General features: G+C 45.3%; 1 long non-coding RNA gene across 2 annotated transcripts in view; it reads left to right on the plus strand.

Moving 5' to 3' along the window:
• Positions 1–24,117, plus strand: part of LOC137373019 (uncharacterized) — a 241,285-nt gene that overhangs the window by 145,676 nt on the left and 71,492 nt on the right. The window contains exons 2-4 of one of the 2 annotated variants that reach the window (XR_010975555.1): positions 15,386–15,500; positions 21,061–21,165; positions 22,490–22,552. This is a non-coding gene — a long non-coding RNA (uncharacterized lncRNA). The remainder of the gene's footprint in view (positions 1–15,385; positions 15,501–21,060; positions 21,166–22,489; positions 22,553–24,117) is intronic. The other variant, XR_010975554.1, reaches the window with a different exon arrangement.

Below are 24,117 nucleotides of genomic sequence, written 5' to 3' on the forward strand. Positions count from 1 at the left end.
GGCACTCTTGGTGTGCACAGTGGCTCCTCAGCCCCTCTGCCAGTGACACCAACAGTTCAAGTTGCCAGGGCAACAGAGGAGGCTCCTGAGACTGTTCAGGAGCCCTTCAGTATGCCAGGGTCCTCCTAGTCTCAGGCAGCCAGAGGACGGCTGCCAAGGTCAACCCAGGCCAGGGGGCATCTTGGTCAGCAGTCTGCCTCCACGGCAGCTGGTGGCAAAGTGGGAGCACCACGTAGGAGTACTCGAAAAAGATTTTTAAAATCATTGTAATTGCACTTGAGCTTCATGACTGTGAGTTAAATTTTTGTGGCATGTTGAACGGTGTAGTGAACTTTTATTAAATGTCACTTTTTGCTTATGACTTCAGTGATGGTGGCCATGGCGATATGCATGTGTGGGAGACCAATGGTCTGCTCAATAGTTGGTCTGTCATCGCGTGGTTCATGTTGTAGCGTCCTTTGCCTTGGTTCCTCACTGGTGTCATCAGCCATCTCTTCAGCGAGTGTTGTGAATGCTGGACTTTGTAGCTTGATTATGTTTTAAGAACTATGGTTTTTGACATAGTGTAAGATGAAGTCAGAGGAAACATATGACCTCACATCAAGTCTGCTGAAAGACAAGACAGGAATCTTGGTTACCAAGACAACAAGGAACCCTGATCAAAGAGCCTCTGAAAAGCAGAAAATGCAAGGTTATTAATGGGTTTTGCTTTCCCAGACTCTCAGATCATAAACAAGGAGCCAATGACTCTGAAAATGCAAATACGAGTTGCAATTACTAACACCTGGAAACAAAGGAAGGCCTGGATGGTTCTGCTGTGGTCAAACTTATGCGCCATGCATATTGAAAAAGAAAATGAATATTGATATTTTAATTCTGGATAAATTCACCAGACTTTGAGAAATCTGTAGGTCATAAGGAAGACCGGAAGACAACAACCAGCGGGGCAGTCTCAGGAGAGAGAGAGGAAACACCTACTCTTGGAACACTGATACAGCGAAAGGCTGCGAAGACTTGAACCTGATTTGAAAGTTGAGGTTTGCGGAGAGGGAAAAGACCAGCAGGATAACCAGAGATCGCCTTGTTCACAGAAGATCAGGTCGAAACTGCTTGGAAGAAGTAAGCAAAGAGGACATTGACTTTGAGAAGGTCTGGGAGACCCAACCCATTGCAACTGGGAGGAGTTTGGGACTTTTTGCTGCAAAGAATTCACTTCAAGGAGGACTTTGTAATGTATAAATGTGGTGTGAGCTTTTCAAATGTTTTAGTAAGTGAACAAAATACCTTTCTCTGTAATTCAGAGTATTAGCTACTTACAAAATACTGTTTAGTTAATGGTGATTTTTAGTTTAGTTGTTATAATAAAAGTCTTAAAATGTGAAATCTTGTCGGGTAATTCTTTAAATTGGTCTGCAGAGTTCATATTTTGAGCTTTAATGTTAACAGTCTCACTGAAGTTGTAACATTGGGTAACCCCTGCCCTCAAGTATCCATCCATGCAGGTGCACGAGGTGGGGGTGGGCGGGGTATGTTAAAAGTTGTGGTACTTGGGAATGCCAGAGAATGTAAACAGCGTGACTGGCCCCAGGATAATGAGCACACACCTTCAATATCCACTGGCGGTGGTCACAGAGAAGTTTAATGTTGAAGGAGTGAAATCCTTCCTGGTTGATGAAGGCCCCTGGTTGGCCTGTGGAAGCCCTGATGGCCACACGTGTGCAGTCAGTGATTCTTGGGACCACGGGAAATCCAGCAATGGCGCTGAAGCCTCCGGCTTTCTCGGCCTGACTGTCGGCATCGGTTTGTAAACTTGAAGAGGGCATGAGCTACAACTTTGATGCAGTAATGTGCAGCTGATTGGGAGATGCCACACGTCTCCAGTGGCAGCCTGGTATGAGCTTGAGGCATTGAAGTTAAGGTTAACTGTGACCTTTAGAGCCACTGGCATCGGATGGCCACTCACGCAATTGGAGCTGACCTCTGCTGCCATCATCTCACACAGAGATGTCACTGTCTCTCAGGACAGGCACAGCCGGAGGAGACAATAGCACTCTGACATCTGGAGGAAGGTCATTCACTGCCGGTTGCCTACTGGCTAGCCTCATCTCCTCACAGGTTTTTGTGCCTGGTCCATTCTGTGGCCTTCTGCCCCTCCCCTTGACAGCAGGTCACTGTTGTCCTTGGCCGCCTGCCTGCCTCTCCCTCTTCTTTGGATCTCCTCCTCCTTGGAGGAGCCTCCTCCGGAATGGACAATGCCTATGCCACCTGTGTGTTGAATATATAACGGGGGCACCTTTCTAGTAATTGCTGAGGGGACACGCAATCCCAACTCCTTCTTAGAAATCTCTTCCAAGATGGCCCTGCCAGGACGTTCACTTGCTAAAGTGGGCATAAGTCAGCCAATAATTTCTGCCCTTCAAATTTCACTCCCCTTTAACTTAAGCCCAAGCTCACTAGCCCAAGTCCTTCAGGCCCCTTTGTCTGCTGGCCCGTTGCCACTATTTAAAGCTGCTGAGGCTCCAACTCCCCATGTGGCCTGTGCATCCTGTAAGATGTTGCGGGGCACGAAAATGGAAGTCAATTGGATTTCCAAATACCTTAATTGGCCTCAGTTGGATGGAGAACAAAGTTCCCATCTTGCTTGCCATCTGCCGCACTTTAAATGGCTTTCAGGCATGATGCTGTTGGGGGCCCGAGCCAATATCGTTTTTCGTTGCCCCCACCTCAGACGCTGGCTGTATTTCGCTGGTAAAACTCGAATCTATTCTTTTGGTATCTGAGTGTAGCTATTCCATGAGATTGGGTTTCTACCTTGAAAATGAGCCGACTAAAACCCTGTCTGAAGTGATTGAAGATTGATGTCAGGCAGCAAGATGTTCTGGAATTAGTTACGTTAATTTTATGGGAAACACAGTGCCACCTGTGAACCGTTTGGCACTGCATTGTTTTTCTTTAGTTGTGAGGAAATTGGTGTAATTGAGAAACTGAAGATTTCTTTTCATTTGCACTCTGTGGTTTCCTTCAAGGCCCCCAAAGCAGGTGCATGTTGTAAAGTGGGAAGTCTGGTGAATACCACAGAGACGCTGTTGAGTAAAAGGTGTCAATGTATGCGCTCATGTGCTGGTCTGCTGCAAAACTATCAACGATCAGGGGAATAACAGTCACATGACAGTTTAAAGGGGATTTCATGACACGTGCTGCCCCTGTTTTGCTGAATTCTATCTTTGCAGCTGTTGATGGTTATCTGTCATTTTACTTCAGCAATGAAATGTTTTCTTTGTTCATTTTTTTTTTTGCTTTGCAGCTCCTCTACTGAAGGCAGTGCCTTATGCTGGACAATTCTTCAGAATGTCAAAGCAAAATCAAAGATATTTTTTCTGCATGAACGCTCAATATGAACGTAACTACAGTTCTTTCAGGTGGATCCTTCACTTCCACGGAGTTGCTCCTTTGCCCTGTCACCACTGGCTTCAGCCTGACGGTCGGTCTCCGTGCAATGCTGCTTTGCAACACAGCGACAGTAAAGCACAAGTCCCTTTGGAGGTGGACCAGGAAAAAAACATTAAAAGTGTATTTTTCTTGTAACTGCATTTTATTAGATAGACATTCACAGGATTCAAAACAACATTTGCCTGCACAAGTATAGTTCCTAAACAGTTACTGTAATGAACCTTCAGGTTTTTTTTGTGTTTGTTCAGGGGATGCGGGCATCGCTGGCTATTCCAGCATTTATTGCCCATCCCTAATTGCCCTTGAGAAGGTGGTGATGAGCTGCCTTCATGAACCACTGCAGTCCTTGGGATGTGCTGTTAGGAAGCGAGTTCCAGTATTTTGTGATATTGTTCCAAGTCAGGATGGTATGTGGTTTGGAGGGCAACTTGCAGGTGGCGGTGTTCCCATGCACCTGCTGCCCTTGTCCTTCTAGGTGGTAGAGGTTGCGGGTTTGGAAGATGCTGTCGAAAGAGACTTGATGAGTTTCTGTAGTGCTTCTTATATATGGTACACACTGCTGCCACTGTGCGTCGGTGGTGAAGGGAATGAATGTTGAAGGTGGTGAATGGGTGCCGGTCAAGCGGGCTGCTTTGTCCTGGATGGTGTTGAGCTTTTCGAGTGTTGTTGGAGCTGCACCCATCCAGACAAGTGGAGAGTATTCCATCACATGGTGGACAGGCATTGAGGAGTCAGGCGGTGAGTTACTCACCACAGAATTCCTAGCCTCTGACCTGCTCTTGTAGCCACAGTATTTATGTGGCTGATCCAATTCAGTTTCTGTTCAACGGTAACCCCCAGGATGTTGATAGTGGGGGATTCAGCAATGGTAATGCCGTTGAACATCAAGGGGAGATGGTTAGATTCTCTCTTGTTGGAGATGGTCATTGCCTGGCACTTGTGTGGTGTGAATGTTACTTGCCATTTATCAGCCCAAACCTGGATATTGCCCAGGTCTTGCTGCATCTGGATGCATTTATCTGAATGTGACTTCTGCCTGGGAAATCTGTGGATCTGCTCCAAACACTTTGGCTTGGCTATTAACAGGGGTGGGTTATGTAGGCTGGAGTGTTGGGGGCAAAGTTTCAGATGGGCGCTGTGAAGTTTTAATTACCCCTGAGAGTGCAGTGCTCCCTCAGTTCAGCACTGAAGTGTCAGCCTTGACTTTGAGTTCAAGACACTAAAGTGGGGTTTGAACCCACAAATATTTGACTCAGCAAGAGTAACGAGAGTGCAAGGGAGCAGAATGTACTCTGGGTGGGGACTTCAATGCCCATCACCACGAGTGGCTCAGTAGCACCACTACTGACCGAGCTGGCCGAGTCCTAAAGAACATAGCTGCTAGACTGGGTCTGTGGCAGGTGGTGGGGGAACCAACAAGAGGGAAAAATATACTTGACCTTGTCCTCACCAATTTACCTGCCGCAGATCCATCTGTCCATGACAGTATTGGTAGCAATGACCACCTCACAGTCGTTGTGGAGACAAAGTCCTGTCTTCACATTGAGGGTACCCTCCATCGTGTTGTGTGGCACTACCACCATGCTAAATGGGATAGATTTTGAACAGATCTAGCAATGAAAAACTGGGCATCCGTGAGTTGCTGTGGGCCATCAGAAGCAGCAGAATTGTACTCAACCACAATCTGTCACCTCGTGGTCCGGCATATCCCCCACTCTACCAATACCATCAAGCCAAGAGACCAACCCTGGTTCAATGAAGAGTGCAGGAGGGCATGCCAGGAGCAGCACCAGGCATACCTCAAAATGAGTTTCAACCTGGTGAAGCTGCAACCCAGGACTACTTGTGTACCAAACTGCAAAAGCAGCATGCGATAGACAGAGCTAAGCGATCCCATAACCAACGGATCAGATCCAAGCTGATCCTGCCACATCCTGCCGTGAATGGTGGTGGACAATTAAACAACTAACTGGAGGAGGTGGCTCCACAAATATCCCCATCTTCAATGATGGGGGAGCCCAGCACATCAGTGCGAAAGATAAGGCTGAAGCATTTGCAACAATCTTCAGCTAGAAATGCCGAGTTGATGATCCATCTCGGCCTCCTCCTGAAGTCCCCAGCATCACAGATGCCAGACTTCAGCCAATTCGATTCACTCCACGTGATATAAGAAACAGCTGAAGGCACTGGATACTACAAAGGCTATGGGCCCTGACAATATTCCGGCAATAGTACTGAAGACCTGTGCTCCAGAACTTCCTGCGCCCCTAGCCAAGCTGTTCCAGTACATCTACAATACAGGCATCTACCTGGCAATGTGGAAAGTTGCCCAGGTATGTCTTGTACACAAAAAGCAGAACAAGTCCAACCTGGCCAATTACTGCCCCATCAGTCTACTCTCAGTCATCAGTAAAGTGATGGAAGGAGTCATCAACAGTGCCGTCAAGCGGCACTTGCTTAGCAATCACCTGCTCAGTGACGCTCAGTTTGGGTTCCACCAGGGCCACTCAGCTCCTGACCTCATTACAGCCTTGGTTCAAACATGGACAGAAGAGCTGAACTCAAGAGGTGAGGTGAGAGTGACTGTCCTTGACATCAAGGCAGCATTTGATCGACTATGGCATCAAGGAGCCATAGCAAAACTGGAGTCAATGGGCATCAGGGGGAAAGATCTTCTTTGGTTGGAGTCATTCCTAGCGCAAAGGAAGATGGTTGTGGTTTTTGGAGGTCAACCATCTCAGCTCCAGGATATCACTGCAGGAGTTCCTCAAGGTAGTGTCCTAGGCTCAACCATCTTCAGCTGCTTCATCAATGACCTTCCTTCAATCATAAGGTCAGAAGGGGGGATGTTCGCTGATGACTGCACAATGTTCAGCACCATTCGCGATTCCTCAGATACTGCAGCAGTCAATGTAGAAATGCAACAAGACCTGGACAATATCCGGGCTTGGGCTGATAAGTGGCAAGTAACATTCGCGCCACACAAGTGCCAGGCAATGACCATCTCCAACAAGAGAGAATCTAACCATCTGCCCTGAATATCCAATGGCAGTACAATTGCTGAATCCCCCACTATCAACATCCTGGGGGTTACCATTGACCAGAAACTGAACTGGAGTAGCCATATAAATACTGTGGCTACAAGAGCAGGTCAGAGGCTAGGAATCCTGTGGCGAATAACTCAAGTCCTGATTCGCCAATGCCTGTCCACCATCTACAAGGCACAAGTCAGGAGTGTGATGGAATACTCTTCACTTGCCTAGATGGGTGCAGCTCCAAAAACACTCGAGAAGCTCGACACCATCCAAGACAAAGCAGCCCGCTTGATTGGCACCCCATCCTCAAACATTCACTGCCTCCACCACCGACGCACAGCGGCAGCAGTGTGTACCATCTACACGATGCACTGTGGCAACTCACCAAGGGTCCTTAGACAGCACCTAAACCCGTGACCTCTACCACCTAGAAGGACAAGGGCAACAAATGCATGGGAACACCAACACCATCCTTACATGGAACTATATCGCCGTTCCTTCACTGTCGCTGGGTCAAAATCCTGGAACTCCCTTCATAACAGCACTGTGGGTGCACCACCACCACACAGACTGCAGCGGTTCAAGAAGGCAGCTCACCACCACCTTCTCAAGGGCAGTTAGGGATGGGCAATAAATGCTGGCCTGGCCTACAATCCCCACATCCCATGAACAAATAAAAAAAGAACACTGAACCGAGGCTGACAGCTCGACCTCAATTTTAACTGCCTCTGACTGACAGAAACTGGATGGGGGCAATTAAAATAAGGTTAGTCACTTAGCCTCGTTGGCCCCGCTGCCTTCCTGTCATGCCCCCACATTAACCTGCTCCTTTCTACAGGCGAGCAGGACACCTGCAGGAAGGAAGCAGGCTCCAGTTTTAAATATGTAGATCGGGTCTGATGATACCATTCATATCCAATCTGCAATTTCAAGCCAAGCTGTCTCCCGGGAGCTGGGAGCCAGATCCTGAGGCCCAGGGAAGGTAAGTTTAAATGCTTTATTTTAACCTTTCTCGTAGGCCAGGAGGACCAGCTCTGGTCCCATAGGGAAGCCTTAGGCCTCCATTATGCCGGGCTACCCCCTCTCTAACATGGCCAGAGCCTTCCCCTTCCCCCGGTCATGGATTCCCACTAACTGACGGGGACTGGCTGTAGATGGGCAGCTTCCCGTTGAGGGGTGCGTGAGGCAGTTCCATTACAGGAGCATTGCAGTTGAAAATTTACCCTTGTGTTCTATACAGAATAGGTCCATAATGAGGTAAGTGTGGTTATAAGGAAATACCTTTTGTAGTTTATTACCTATTGTGTTCTGTTATGGTCAAATGAGGAGGGGTCAAAGGGCTCCCCTCTTTTCCCTCTCCTTGTTTGACCACAACAGGTTTAATTCGTTCTTAAAGTGGATGTACTGGTCAATTCAGTAGGTGTTTGATTGCTTACTTGCCATGATCATAAAAAGAAACAATCAGACAGGTTTTCTTGAGTTTAACAAAGAAAGAGGTTAACTTTATTGTACCTAAACTGAACTAATGAAAATAATAAACTGCACGCCAACTTGGTTGAATTAATGTCCATCAAAAAAAGGGATATACAATCTGTGGCATTTGGTGATTCAGCTGGTTTCTCATTGAATTCAGTGGTCCTGAGGCTTTTAGTTTGAAGAGGTAGATGACTGGTTCAGTGGGTCTGTTGGAGACAGCGATGCGGCTGATTTCCTCCAATGGGGTTTCTGATTGTAGCCGGAGTATGCAAAAGTGGTCAGTCAACAGGCAGAGTTCGAAGCTTGTAAGCTGAAATGGAGAGAGAGAGAGATAGAGAGAGGGGCCCCCACTTGGGTCTGCACGTGCCAGAATCGCGAAGCTTCTCTTTGCTGCTGTAGAGAAACACAAGCTTAAAAACTACAGAGGGGGGAGGGGGGGGGGAAGGGCTTGTCACATGACAGTCACTCAGTAATTTGAGTGTAGTAGTTAGCAGTATTCCTTCTTGCTAAAAGAAACAGAACAAATAGTTCCATTAAACTTCCTGGATCTTGGTTCTTGCTGGGGACTGAGCAGACATTTCGTCTCCCTCCTCACAGGGCTTGCAATGTAGGATACAGTGTTGCAAACCAGGTGGTCCTCTTACGATACTAGCAAAGTCATCCTTTTAGCTGTTCTCTCTTAAATTTCTTCAAAAATATAAATTCAGATCTCCAGTCAGAGAATTAAAGAAAATTATCATACAACAAAGTAGGTTGGCATGACAGTTCTTTGAGTTGCCGACAATGCTTCGAATTAAAGAAATAGATTTCCTGCTAGCACTACTCCAGTAGACAGCTGTTTCCACCCACGCTACAAGGTCTGCTGCTTCAACACTGGGCACTAGGAATATTACAGACCTGGCGCGTATCATTGCTATAGCATGGGAAAAGGAGGAGGGTTTCACTTTTCAGAGGCCCCAAGGATGTCTTGTTGATAACAGGGCTGTCAGTTGGTGTACCAATGCCTCCAAGTTCTTAAAAGAATTATAAAAAGAAAATGTTTCTTCAGCTACCCTGAGACTGCTTGTCATGCTCCATTACTGCAGTAAAGATTCCAACCCACCCGGCCCCTCCACCCCAATGTGAGCCTCCCGACCTTGGTGCGATCTTCGCAAAAGCCTACCCAACATATTCAAATGAACCCTGGGGTCAGAGCCGCAGCCATGAGCGGACGGAATTCCTCCTTCATTGAAGGCCCAATAGCATAGGGGCCGGGAGTAAAATTGTCCACAATATGTGGAACGTATAGCAGATTATCTGTCACTGTTCAGTTAGTGGATGCTATTTTATTGCAAGTGCTTTTATATCTTAGTATATGCAATCTTACAGCATAGAAGGTCATTTGGCCCAACTTGCCTGTACTGGCTCTTTGAAAGAGCTATGCATTTAGTCCCACTTCACTGCTCTTTCCCCACAGCCTGGCAACTTTTTCCTTTTCAAGCATTTATTCAACTCCCTTTTGAAAGTTACTATTGAATCTGCTTCCACTGCCTTTTCAGGCAGTGAATTCCAGATCATAACAATTTGCTGCATAAAAAAAAATTCCTTCTCCACCCCCAGGTTCTTTTGCCAGTGCCCTTAAATCTGTGTCCTCTAGTTACCAACCCTCCTGCCAGTGGAAAGAGTTTCTCCTTATTTGCTGTCAAACCCTTTGTAATTTTGAACACTTCCCCTTAATCTCACCTAAACTTCTCTGTTCTCAAAGAGAAGTGTCCCAGTCTTTCCACATATTTTGTCCCTATTTTGCAGTTAAATTGAAATTCTTAGTGCGTTTCTTACTACTTTACAGGTCAATTCTAACTTTATACTTTTCATTTTAATTTATTTTTAAACTTGATCACTGTGCCTTTTTCTGACCGGCGGATAGATTGTCAGGATTGCCGGAGGTTACTCACACTCGATACTTTTATACATGACACAGTTTCAGCTATCACTCGCGTGTGTCAAGCTATCAATCAACTTTCGTGTGGGTGATAGGGGAGAGTGTGTCACCACTGAGTCATTACTCTGATGATTGGGGAAAGCCAATACAGGCCAGCTAAGTATTGAACTCCTGGGAGGAAGTCATGATTTGTTGAGAGGAGGTGGGATGGTGGGTGTGAAACCGCAGACGAAGACCTGTGGAAACAAAACGGTCCCTGGCAAGGTGAGTTATGGATTTGGGGTTGTGGGAGTGGGGGCCGGTGGAGAGTAGGGCGGTGGTGGTGTTGGGGGTTAGTGTCTGGCGTGAGTATGTGGTTGACAAGTCTGCAACTGGAGGAGGGGTGTGCAGCCCAGGGAAGGAGAGGCCCAAAGCTTCTTTTTCAAATGTTTTTAAAGTCAGTTACTGGGGCCTCCAGAGCAAGGACCCTTGTTACCATCAAATTTCAGTGGCCAGTTGGAAACGTTCCAGGCCATAGTTGGGCCTGTGGTTGTAATAGCGTGTGTTCTCAATGGCCTGAGGCAGGAAGTCATCCCGTGGCTGAATTCAGGCATGTGAAAACGTTGGGGTGGGGAAGTGCACAGGAATGTGACGCTAATTCCCCACTCCTCTCGCCGCCATCACACAACATTCTCATTGGGTGGGAATGGGGAGAGGGTTAAAATTGGCCCTTTATGCACTCAAGTAAAAGTTCAATTATACATTATTTAAATTGAAAACCGAAAGCCACACACATGTTCTCCTTCTTCTCTGCCCACTGGGGTGGAAGATGCAAAGGTAAGTGCACATGTGTTTTACAGAATGAGATCACTTTAAAATGGTTATCCCCACCGAAGTATGTTTTGTACATTGAAAGGTCTTTCTTGACTCAGAGTATCATTTGGATCAAAACCTCACTTCCTTCCTCATTACATCTCATGAGCAGTCACTATCGTACTGTTTACTGTTTGGTGCAGTGCTCTCTTGTGACTAGGCCTCATTTCAAAGTCAAGTGATCTTAAAAAAAGGAACTAAATTATGCAGTGGGTCATGGCCATGATTTTTTAACAATAAAAAGACACTATAGAGTGAAAAGAACCCATTTAATTCATCAATCCTGTTCCTTCCAATAAATTGTGTAGAATTTGCATTATTATAATGCAATTTGTTTTTATAATTGAAAAGTCAGGGCAAAAAGGCTCATGACCGTGCTAAAGAATACCACTAAAGTTTTAAATAAAATAGGATAGAAGATGAAGTTGCTGTTATTGGGTGACACAAGCTTGGGTTTGAGAAGTCAATATGCTGTAGGAGGGAGGGAAGATTAGACGGAGGTTTGCAGTTCCACAGATTTGAGACCCAGAAAAAGAATGATCTGAGGTTGAAGGAGAGAGGACAAAAGAAGAAAATAAAGAATTATGTACTTGAAGCTTGGGAGTGAACGAGAAAAGAGCCTTCTACCCATTCACAACACCTGTTTCCATTAAACTTGCAGCAGCCCAACATTTTTTTTTGTCTGTGATCTCCAAATGCCTGGTTTTTCAGCTCAGCTGTTCTCGAACCATAGAACCATAGAACAATTACGGCATAGAAGGAGACCATTCAGCCCGTCGTGTTTGTGCCGGCCAAACAAACTAGCTGCAATCTAATCCCATCTTCCAGCACCTGGTCTATAGCCTTGTTGGTTACAGCACTTCAGGTGCATGTCCAGGTACCTTTTAAAAGAATTGAGGGTTTCTGCCTCCACCACCATTCTTGGCAGTGAATTCCAGACATCCACCACCCTCAGGGTGAAAAAATATTTCCTCATGTCTCCTTTAATCCTTCTACAAATCACTTTAAATCTATACATCCTTGTAATTGACCACTCCGTTAGGGGAAACAGGTCCTTCCTGCCTTCTTTATCTAGACCCCTCATAATTTTGTACACCTCTATTAAATCAGCCCTCAGCCTCCTCTATTCTAGGGAAAACAACCCTAGCCTATTCAATCTTTCCCTATAGCTGCACCTTCAAGACCTGGCAACATTCTTGTAAATCTCTTCTGTACTCTCTCTAGAGCAATTATATCCTTCCTGTAATGTGGTCACCACTGTACGCAGTACTCCAGCTGTGGCCTAACTAGTATTTTATACAGTTCCAGCATTACATCCCTACTTTTGTATTTTATACCTCGGCCAGTAAAGGAAAGCATTCCATATGCCTTCTTCACCACTCTAGCTATCTGTCCTGCCACCTTCAGGGACCTGTGGACATGCACTCCAAGGTCTCTCACTTCTTCTACCCCTCTCAATATTCTCCCGTTTATTGTGTATTCCCTTGCTTTGTTTGCCCTCCCCAAATGTATTACCTCACGCTTCTCTGGATTGAATTCCATTTGCCATTTTTCTGCCCACTCAACCAAACCATTGATATCATTCTGGAGACTACCGGGTAGAGTTGCAGAACAAGGACTAGATGTGTCCCTACAAGGGAGAGGAGAGAGGGCAAACTGGCAGGTGAGTAACTTTGGATTGCTCTTGCACACTTCATAGGACGGCACTGAAAAGCAGCTTTGGCAGGGACTGGGAATAGGTTTTGGGATGGCACAAGGTCTTCTATTTCAGATAGCCAGGCACAGAAGCCTAATATTTACACACTTCGTAAGCTTTCATTCATAGAATCGCACACGTTACAAACATACACTTCCAAACCCGGTTTTAGTCTGCTCCTATATATAATTGTTCTCCATGAAATGGGAAAGAATTCAGTTCCTTGTCAGATAATGCACATCCCTGTATTTACCAGACCTCTTTATACTGAAGGTTGTGATAAATGTATCTCTTTCTCAATGTAGCATCCATATCTTCTGAGGGTTGCTAATCATGGCTTGTGTCATGACATCACTATGGGGCAAGGTGAGAAGGCAGGCCCCAAGAACTACCTCAGCCGGTAGGGGAATTGAACCTGTTCTGTTGGCATTATTCTGCACCACATTCTAGCCATCTAGCTAACTGACCCCTCTCTGCTTCTATGTATAGGAGCACACGTGAATCCCCAGTTAATGCACATCACCTGAGTACAATTAACACTCATTTACTATGCAATTAACACAGCACAGAGAGATATTAAAAATGTGATAAGAAATAGAAGTGAGAGTGCAAGAAGTTGATGTAATTTAACATTAACTGGCGTAATACAGGCCCATTGGGGGCAATTTTCCCCAGGTACTTTAGGCATTAAAGAACCTCGGAGGTGACTAAGGTTGGGTTTTATGTTTTAGCCCACATTTAGCACAAGATGCCATTTTGGTAAAGGAGTTTCCACCTCTGTAACATCGCCTGAGTCTGCTCCAGCTTTATCTCATCTGCTGCTGAAACCTTCATCCATGCCCTTGTAACCTCTAGACTCAAAAATTCCAACACACTCCTCACTAGTATCCCATATTCTACCCTCTGCAAACTTGAGGTCATCCAAAGCTCTGTGTCCTAACCTGCACTAAATCCCGTTCACCCATCACCCCTGTACTCTCCCTGATGGCTTATACCCTTGGTTTCTAAAAGAGATAGCTGTAAATATAGTGGATGTGCTAGCTATAATTTTCCAAAATTCCTTAGATTCGGGAATGGTCCCATCAGCCATCAGATTGGAAGTTGGCAAATGTTATATTCCTTTTCAAGAAAGGAGGAAGACAGAAAACAGAGAACTACAGTCCAGTTAGCCTAACATCATCTTAACAATGCACTTAGAAAAGCACAGTATGATTAGAACAAGTCAACATGGTTTTACGAAAGGAAAGTCCTGTTTGAACAGTTTATTTGAGTTTTTTGAGGATGTAGCAAGTAGAGTAGATACAGGGGAACCAGTAGATGTAGTATACCTGGATTTCCAAAAGACATTCAATAAGGTGCTACACAAAAGGTTAATTGTCAAGATAAGGGCTCATGGAGTTGGGGGTAATATGGATAGATGATTGGTTAACAGACAGGAAGCAAAGAGTAGGTATAAACGGGGCATTTTCAAGTTGGCAGGCAGAGAGTAGTATAGTGCCGCAAGGATCAGTGCTGGGCTATATTAATGACTTAGCTGAAGAGACAGAGAGTAATGTAAGTAAGTTTGCTGATGATACAAAGGTAGGTGGAAAGGTAAGCTTTGGGGAGGACACAAAGAGAGGCTGCAAAGAGATATAGACAGGTTAAGTGAGTGGGCAACAAGATGGCAGATGGAGTATAATGTAGGGAAGTGTGAAGTTATGCACTTTGGTCGTAAAAATAGAAAAGCAGAATTTTTTTAAAAGGTGTGAAACTTGTAAGTGTTGATGTTCAAAGAGACTTGGGTGTGCATGTACAAGAAACACAGAAAGTTAGCATGCAGATACAGCAAGCAATTAGAAAGGAAAATGGCACATTGGTCTTTATTGCAAGGGGATTGGCGTACAGGACAAAGGAAGTATTGCTACAGTTGTACAGGGTTTTGGTGAAAGCACATCTGGAATACTGTGTGCAGTTTTGGTCTCCACATTTAAGAAAGGATATACTTGCATTGGAGGCAGTGCAGCGACGGTTCACTAGATTGGTCCTTGGGATGAGGGGGTTGTCCTATGATGAGAGGTTAAGTAAATTGGGCCTGTATTCTCTGGAGTTTAGAAGAATGTGAGGTGATCTCAGTGAAACATACAAAATTCTGAAGAGGCTGGATAGGGTAGACACTGAGAGATTATTTCCACTGATCGGGGAATATAAAACACGGGGACACAGTCTCAGAATAAGGGGCCAATCATTTAAAACTGAGATGAGGAGCAATTACTTCACGCAAAGGGTTGTGAATCTTTGGAATTCTCTACCCCAGAAGATTGTGGATGCTCCAGCGTTGAATACATTTAAGGCTGGGATAGACAGATTTTTGGTCTCTCAGGAAATCAAGGGATATGGAGAGCGGGCGGGAAAGTGGAGTTGAATTCTAAGATCAGCCATGATCGTATTGAATGGTGGAGCAGGTTTGATGGGCCATATGGTCTACTCCTGCTCCTATTTCTTGTCTTCTTGTGTTGTGTTCTCTGATCTCCATTGGCTCCCAGTCAAGTAACACTGCGATTTTAAAATTTTCATCCTTGTTTCCAAATTCCTCCATGGTTTCTCCCTTCACTACATCTATAACTTCATCCAGCCCTATAATCATCTAAGATATCTGCGCTCCTCCAATTCTGGCCTCTTGAGCATCATACTCCACCATTGGTGGCTCTGTCTTCAGCTGCTAAGGCCCTAAGCTCTGAAATTCCCTAAAACCTCTCCACCTCTCTTTCTCTCTTTCTTCCTTTGAGATACTCCTTAAAGCCTACCTCTTTGAACAAGCTGTTGGTCACCTGCCCTAATATCTCCTCGGTGTCAAAACGTATTTGATAACTTGTTTCTGAAGCGTCTTGGGACATTTTACTATGTTAAAGGCACAATATAAATGCAAGTTGTGGTTGTTGTATAAGATTCGACTGCAACCAATGATCATTTCAGTGTTCTTCAAGGACGAATGAACACATCAATCAACGAAAGACACCTCACCCGTCTCCCTGTGCTTTGATGGACCACCTTCTTCACTCATTGGATCTCTACCCTGATGAGAATAATGGTTTGATATTTCCTTTACTTTTCAAATATTTTTTAAAGACTTCTGTTCATGAATAAAACCCACTATAATCAGATTTGTTGTGTGCATATTTTGGCCATGGGTTATGTCCGGAAAGAAAAATGTGAAAATGTCTTAAGTAATGCACAGCCTGATGGCATACGCAACTTTCAGCCAGCCACCCTCTATCAAATCCGGATTCTAGCTGTGTTGTGCATGCATTATTAGGACTACATCAATAGTAAAAAACAATTCTGATCAAAGGTCATTGACCTGAAATGCCAAATCTCTTTCTGTCTTCACAAATGCTGCCTGACCTGCTGAGTATTTTCAGCTTTTTCTGCTTTTATTTCAGGTTTCCAGCAGCTGCAGTATTTTGCTTTGCTTTGGGAATCGTTCGTTAGACATTCGCTCCACATGACCTGACCATGGTCGATGTACCTTCATTATCAGAGCAACAATGTTTGTCTTGTTAGCTTTTGGAATGATAAGGTTTTAAAACTCCCTTAATATTCCACTGATATCAGGGTTACAGAAATCCATTAATATCAGGAAGGGAGTGAACTTGACAGCTTAATGCAGCTTATTGGATGACCATTCACTTGTGTGCGGATGTTTATTCACTTTAGTACTGAAGTCCATCTATTGGGCTTATGGACCAATAAAAGGCATTGACAACACCATTAATGGCGTTTGGCTGTGTGTGGACATGCACAGAGAATGCTACATTGTGCGAAGAAAGATAAAGTGGCTTTAGATGAAAGATTAAATTCAACAAAATTACAATGACAAAAATGAAAGCACACTTGCTGTATTTTAATCATTTTTTTTTCTGCACTGCTCTGAGGAAACGCAAGCTGCAATAAACCTGATTTTGTCCAACAATCTGAAATTAGATTAAAATATGGCAAATGTATTTTCTAAGAATAGGTACAGCAGTGGCTCATTACTGATGAACTGGAAAAACAAGAAGCAACATAAAAAAGAAAAAAGCTCTGTGTACCAATCAGAGTACCGCCCTCACTCCTCTGGAACGTGGGTTGACTCAAGTCCAATGTGTGGAACACATGCTGACTTGTAAAAGATCTGAGCAGTTCTGAACCTTACTTGGGTTCTTGACAAGACAAAACAGTTGGCAGACTAGTTCCAGTGCAACAAGTTAAAAGGATTTATTAAGTAACAAAGTTACACTTAACAACCAGGCAATCGTTTACCAGTCACACACGACCTTAACTCTCCGGAGCCGCTTGGACACACGTCAACGCTTGCTCTGGTCTTACTTCTTACTTCTTTCTTCTGTGAAGCTGTGTGCCAAAGGCTACCAGGCATACTCTTTTAACCCTTTCTTGCCAGTTTACACCCCTAACCAGACAACCCTCACCTGTTCTTTTGATTGGTCTCAGGTGCGTGTGATCACTTTCTCACTGGTTTCTTAAACTGACAGACACCAAGGGGCAGCGCTAGCCATTAAACAGCCCCTTTTTTCTCTAAAGATAAGGGATCACATGTTTTAAAGGAATTAGGGTCATGTGATTTCCAGGAATCCTGCTTATCATTGTCACTGAGGCGATCACATGATTTCCAAGAATCCAAGAATTTGACAGTGCGAGGTTGAGTTCACAACAAAAAACTAACCAGTGGTGCTAATAGTAATTAGTGTAAGGAATAGAAATGCCATGCTAGTGCAGTAGAGGAGTGTCTGGTTAATAGTTGTTGGGCGGTGCAAGAGACTTCTAAGCCTGAGGCTATTGAAGAAAGACTTGCATTTATACAGCTCCTTCCACGACCAAAGGATGCCTTAAAGCATTTTACAGGCAATGAAGTACTTTTTTGAAGTGCAGTCACTGTTGTGATGGAGGAATTGGGTGGAGATGGTGGCATAGCAGTATTGTCACTGGACTAATAACCCAGAAACCCAGGATATTGCTCTGGGGACATGGGTTCGAATTCCACCATCGCAGAAGGTGGAATTTGAATTCAATTAATAAATCTGGAATTTAAAAAGCTAGTCTAATGTTCTAGTCCATGAAACCATTGTCGACTGTTGTAGGGAAGGAAATCTGCTGTCGTTACCTGGTCTGGCCTACATGTGACTCCAGACCCATGGCAATATGGTTGACTCTTAACTGCCCTCTGAAATGGCCTAACAAGCCATTGAGAGGCTGGCGGCTGCTGATCTCTGCTTGTTCCAGGTCCCGTTTTCCGGGTGGTGGCACCCCTCCACCGCCTTTGTTCGGCGGAGAGTTTCATCTGTTGACTTTTTTTTATTAAAATAAAACCACCCAGTTTGCATCAAACTGCTATAAAGTCACTAAGGAATGAAACTGGACGGACCACTCGGCATCAGAAACGACAGCTGTAAACCCAGCCCTGTCAACCCTGCAAAGTCCTCCTTACTAACATTTGGGGGCTTGTGCCAAAGTTGGGAGAGATGTCCCACAGACTAGTCAAGCAGCAGCCTGACATAGTCATACTCACCAAATCATACCTTACAAACAATGTCCCAGACAACACCATCACCATCCCCGGATATGTCCTGTCCCACCAGCATCACAGATCCAGCAGATGTGGTGGCACAGGGTATATAGGTGGGAGGGAATTGCTCTGGGAGTCTTCAACATTGACTCTAGACCCCATGAGGTCTCATGGCATAAGGTCAAATATGGGTAAGGAAACAACCTTCCTCAGATGAAAAATACTCTTCCATGTTGAACAGCAATTGGAGGAAGCACTGAGGGTGGCAAGGGTGCAGAATGTACTCTGGCTGGGGGACTCAAATGTCCGAAGAGTGGCTTGGTAGCAAGATTGCTGGGTGAGTCCTAAAGGACATAGCTGCTAGACTGGGTCTGCGGCAGCTGGTGAGGGAAAAACATACTTGACCTCGTCCTCCCCAATCTGCCTGTTGCAGATGCATCTGCACATGACAGTATTGGTAGGAGTGACCGCCACACAGTCGTTGTGGAGACAAAGTCCTGTCTTCACATTGAGGATACCCTCCATCATGTTGTGTGGCACTACCACCATGCTAAACGGGATAAATTTCGAACAGATCTAGCAATGCAAAAGTGGACATCCATTAGGCGATGTGGGCCATCAGCAGCAGCAGAATAGTACTCAGCCAAATCTGTAAACTCATGGCCCGGCATATCCCCCACTCTACCATCACCATCAAGCCGGGGGATCAACCCTGGCTCAATGAAGATTGCAGGAGGGCATGCCAGGAGTAGCACCAGGCATACCTCAAAATGAGGTGTCAACCTGGTGAAGCTACAACCCAGGACTACTTGCATGCCAAACAACAAAAGCAGCATGTGATAGAGCTAAGCGATCTCACAACCAATGGATCTGGTCTAAGCTCTGCAGTCCTACTACATCCAGTCGTGAATGGTGGTAGACAATTAAACAACTAACAGGAGGGGGATGTTCCACAAATATCCCCTTATTCAACGATGGGAGAGCCCAGCACATCAGTGCAAAAGATAAAGCTGAAGCATTTGCAATAATCTTCAGCCAGAAGTGTTGAGTGGATGATCCATTTCGGCCTCCTGCTGAAGTCCCCAGCATCACAGATGCCAGTCATCAACCAATTTGATTCACTCCGCATGATATCACGAAACAACTGAAGGCACTGGATACTGTAAAGGCTATGGGGCCTGACAACATTCCGGCAATAGTACTGGAAGACCTGTGCTCCAGAACTTGCCACGCCCCTAGCCAAGCTATTCCAGTACAGCTACAACACTGGCATCTACCCAGCACTATGGAAAATTGCCCAGGTTTGTCTTGTACACAAAAAGCAGGACAAATCCAACCCGGCCAATTACCGCCCCATCAGTCTACTCTCAATCATCAGTAAAGTGATGGAATGTGTCGTCAACATTGTTATCAAGCAGCACTTGCTTAATAATAATCTGCTCAGTGTCGCTCAGTTTGGGTTCCACCAGGGCCACTCAACTCCTGACCTCATTACAGCCTTGGTTCGAACATGGACGAAAGAGCTGAACTCAAGAGGTGAGGTGAGAGTGACTGCCCTTGACATCAAGGCAGCATTTGACCGAGTATGGCATCAAGGAGCCCGAGCAAAACTGGAGTCAATGGGCATCAGGGGGAAAACTCTCTGATGGTTGGAATCGTACCTAGTGCAAAGGAAGATGGTTGTGGTTGTTTGAGGTCAATCATCTCAGCTCCAGGGCATCACTGCAAGAGTTTCTCAGGGTAGTGTCCCAGGCCCAACCATCTTCAGCTTCTTCATCAATGACCTTCCTTCAATCGTAAGGTCAGAAATGGGGATGTTTTCTGATGATTGCAAAATGTTCAGCACCATTCATGTCTCCTCAGATATTGAAGCAGCTCGTGTCATATGCAGCAAGACCTGGACAATATCTAGGCTTGGGTTGATAAATGGCACATAAGTGCCAGGCAATGACTATCTCCGACAAGAGAGAATCTAATCATCTTCCCTTGACATTCAGTGGCATTACAATCACTGATACCCCCGCTATCAACATCCTGGGGATCACCATTTACTAGAAACTGGAGTAGTCATATAAATACCATGGCTACAAGAGCAGGTCAGAGGCTAGGAATTCTGTGGCGAGTAACTCACCTCCTGACTCCCCAATGCCTGTCCACATCTACAAGGTACAAGTCAGGAGTGTGATGGAATACTCTCCACTTGCCTGTATGGGTGCAGCTCCAACAACACTCAAGAAGCTTGACACCATCCAGGACAAAGCAGCCTCCTTGATTGACACCCCATCCAACACCTTAAACATTCACTCCCTCCACCACTGGTGCACAGTTGCAGCAATGTGCATCATATACAAGATGCACTGCAGCAATGGTCCAAGGCTCCTTAGACAGCACCTTCCAAACCCATGACCACTACCACCTAGAAGGACAAGAGCAGCAAATGCATGGGAACACCACCACCTGCAAGATCCCCCCCAAGTCACACACCATCCTGACTTGGAACTATATCGCCGTTCCCTCATTGTTGCTGGGTCAAAATCCTGGAACTCCCTTCCTTCCAGCACTGTGGGTGTACTTACCTCATATGGACTGCAGCGGTTCAAGAAGGCAGCTCACCACCACCTTCTCAAGGGCAATTAGGGATGGGCAATAAGTGCTGCCCTAGCCAGCGACGCCCATCTCCCATGAATGAATTAAAAAGGAAAACATTCTCTCCGTGCCTTCTATGTTTCCCCACCCTTGTGAGCACAACATTTATAAATAACTAAAACATGACTGAAAACATTGTGGTAGCTATGACAACTGGTGAATTTCAAAAAGTATTGGTTTTGTACAGGTCAGCAGATTATTTGAGAAATGAAATTAAATCATAATCTCTAAAGAGGCAACAGTACGTAAGACTCAGCCAAAACAAGTGGAAATATTTCATAATTATTTTTCAAAATCTTGCACATTCTCCAACAAAATGCATTCTTGTTCACAAAGCCAATTTACATTATCATCTTAAATAGAGTTTGCTGCACTGTTGCTACACACAGCAATTGTGAACAAGTGCACATATTTGAGCTAATGGTGTCTCTTAATTACACAGGAGTGAACACACTGTCTGCAACAGGAAGGAGCACCCACCCATCCCCCCACCTCCACTACCGCCCTGCCAGCAGCGCTTTTTCAACCGATCAACAAATTCCTTTAGGTTCATTTTTGATTGATTTCTTCTGGCTTTTGCTACAACTATACATATGTTTGGTGCTTTCTAGTGTTCTTTAAAGTTGCAAAAGTCTACAGGGAGTGGTGTGGCACATGCTAAAGGACCTTGTCCTGACTTCAAGGCTTCACCACAAACCAGTTGCACCCAGTATCAGTAGATGCATCAGTAGACATTCCCCTTGGAATATAGGCTGACTTGGAGGAGAATGAGCAGAGGAAACGCACAGCAGGGCAAGGGGGGGGGAGGAGTAGGGGGAAAATGGCTCTTAGCAGGAGGCCATTTCCGCCATGGGTGTTTTGGGAGTAATTGTCCTACCCGAAGCTTAGTGAGGACCAATGTGTGAGACACCTGCACTTCACAAAATCTGGATCCATTGCATCTGTTTTTTGGACATTATGATAGCCCTCAGGTGTCCAAAATGAAGTCTGCGGTGCACATACACACTTACAGGGCTGCATTTTAAGGGCCCCCCACCAATCTCAGCGGCGAGCTCAATAGATGGCGGCCTGTACATGCCGCCGCACGCCAAAGAGCCACCGCAATCTCCTGCGCGGCAGCTCATTTAAATAGCTGGGGAGGCCCGCCCCCCCCCAATCACATGGAGGGGGCGGGCTGTCCGTTGCTGGCAATGGCATCAGCTGCCTGTGCACAGGCGCTGGCACCATTTTTTAAAGGGCAGCCAACCCTGCCGGCATATTTACATTTTTAAAGATACACCCCCCACAAAATTTATCAGATAAATTTCTAATGCCCCTTTCCCACCATCCCCAATAACAATTACATTAACTATTTGCCCATCCCCTCTCCCCCCAAAACACTTACCATTTAATTTTGACCTTCCCCCATAGACTGCGCAAAGTTTAAAGTTCACCCCTTCCCACAATCCTCTACACCCATTTATTACACCCAGTTTATTTGACACCCCCTCCCTGAAAATCTTAACTCCACCCCCCTCCCCACCAGTGTGAGGCTGGTTTTGCCCAGATAGGGAATTGAAGGCACGCGAGTGACAGCTGCCGCACTGAGGATTGTGGCAGGCCCGGAAGAGTAAAGGTAAGTTTATTTAAATGTATTCATCCCACTCATTTACATATTGTAATTCACTTCCCATCGCCCAGCGGCGGTGTGGTGGGGGGGGGGGGGGGGGCACTACGGAACCGGGAGGATCATGATTGTCAACAACAGTCTTAACCCCACTGTCAAAATATTGCTTATTATGTATAATATATAATATTTCATGGCTTATTTTTAAAACAAAGTTTGTTTTTGTAATTTTCTTGTTATTGATGAGCATGATTTATTTTTAAAGGTAAGAACTCTAGATGAAAGGAAGGAAACCACCCAAGTTGGAAAGAGTGGAAGAGAAGAAAAAGTGAGTCATTAACTGATTAAGTACCATCTAATCTGGGTGTACTCAGTGAAGTAGAGGTGGTAAGACATAGATGAAAATGTAACAAAGATTAACAGGAATGTATGGTGCATCTTATAACTGCTACTGTGATATTAATCCCGATTTTAACTCGGGGCGATAGATGAGTGGACAGGCAGAAAATTGTCTTGACTTTGGCGGCATGAGGTCCAGAAGATTTTAACTCACAGGCCTCTCTGCATAGTGTCCTGTTAGTCTCCTGCCCAAAACCAGTGTTTCTTGAATGGACCGCAAAAGCTTAATTCAGTTTATTGACTACAGTTCAAAAATGCTACCATCAATACCAGGGCCTTAGAACAAAATCAAGTAGTACTTAAATTAAAGCTAACAAGTACAACAATCTGAGTTTGCAGCATGATTTTATTCTGTCGTTAAAACTATAAAACACTTAAAAAGTAACTATTACAGCGATAAAACTGGAAACCATGACAACAGTTAATAATAGCTGGTGATGGTAGGAAATGGTTTGTGTGGTCAATGACAGTTGGGAACTAGTACTGAGTCTGTGATAGTCCTCTTCCCTATCAAATGTATAGACAATTAAGAGAGTTGCCCTCCTCTCCCAAATCACCTAAAATGCAGTATTGTCAAATTTGGAGTGGATGGGCAGGACTTCCCCATGGGCTTCAGGACCCCGATGTCAGGATAAAATAGGGCTCTGGAGCCCGCAACTACCAGCAGCGGGAAATGCTCAGCTTTTTTCCCAGAGCTGGCCTCCTATTTGGCCATCTCCGGGCTCACTGTCCAATTAAGGACACTGGGCAGGATGTAGTGGCTGCTGGTCCTAGAGGGCCTGCAGCTCTAGAGCCTTGGTAGGCCCACTAGGAGAGGTGGGCACTGTTGAGGCAGGTACCTCGATCAAGAGGGTACCTCGAAATGGATGTGCCCTCAGAAAAGTAAGTTTTAAATTAAAGGTCAGACTGGCCGAGCAGGCAGGCCATTCCGGATGGTCCAATGTGGACTCAGGGCTGCCTTCCCTGCCCGTGGCCCCCTCTTTGGGCCATGGAACCTCCAGCTCCAATGGCTCCCCCGGGCTGCCCCAGGGAAGCCGCCTCCATGACGCTGGCAACCTCCCCATGTGGCGGGGCATGCTCCTGAGGAATGGACCCGAAGTGGGTTGTTAATTATTTAAATTGGCTTCCCAGCTCCATTTAGTGGGTAGCTGCTAACCATCTGATCCCTCCACTGGGTAACTTCCCTAACGATGGGACTACATCGCTGTGCCGTCCCAATGTGGCTCTCCACTGGATTCCTCGCACCCCCGCCTCTCAGCCCACCACCCCAGCGCCGGGAAAATCCTGCCCGATATCTTTAATCTAGTCCTTTACTTAGATCTTCTCTTTTTTGTCCAGTGACTGTAACTTATACAAATAAGTGTAGAAAGTAAAAAAAAACTACTTAAATAAAATAGGGAGAAAAATGCCATCTATAATGAATAATATCTCACTTTACAATGCTAATTATGACAACTTCCTTTCAAATTATGCTGAAAACTATTTGAAAATACA

This window comes from Heterodontus francisci, chromosome 8, assembly GCF_036365525.1.
Source record: "Heterodontus francisci isolate sHetFra1 chromosome 8, sHetFra1.hap1, whole genome shotgun sequence".
Classification (NCBI taxonomy): domain Eukaryota; kingdom Metazoa; phylum Chordata; class Chondrichthyes; order Heterodontiformes; family Heterodontidae; genus Heterodontus; species Heterodontus francisci.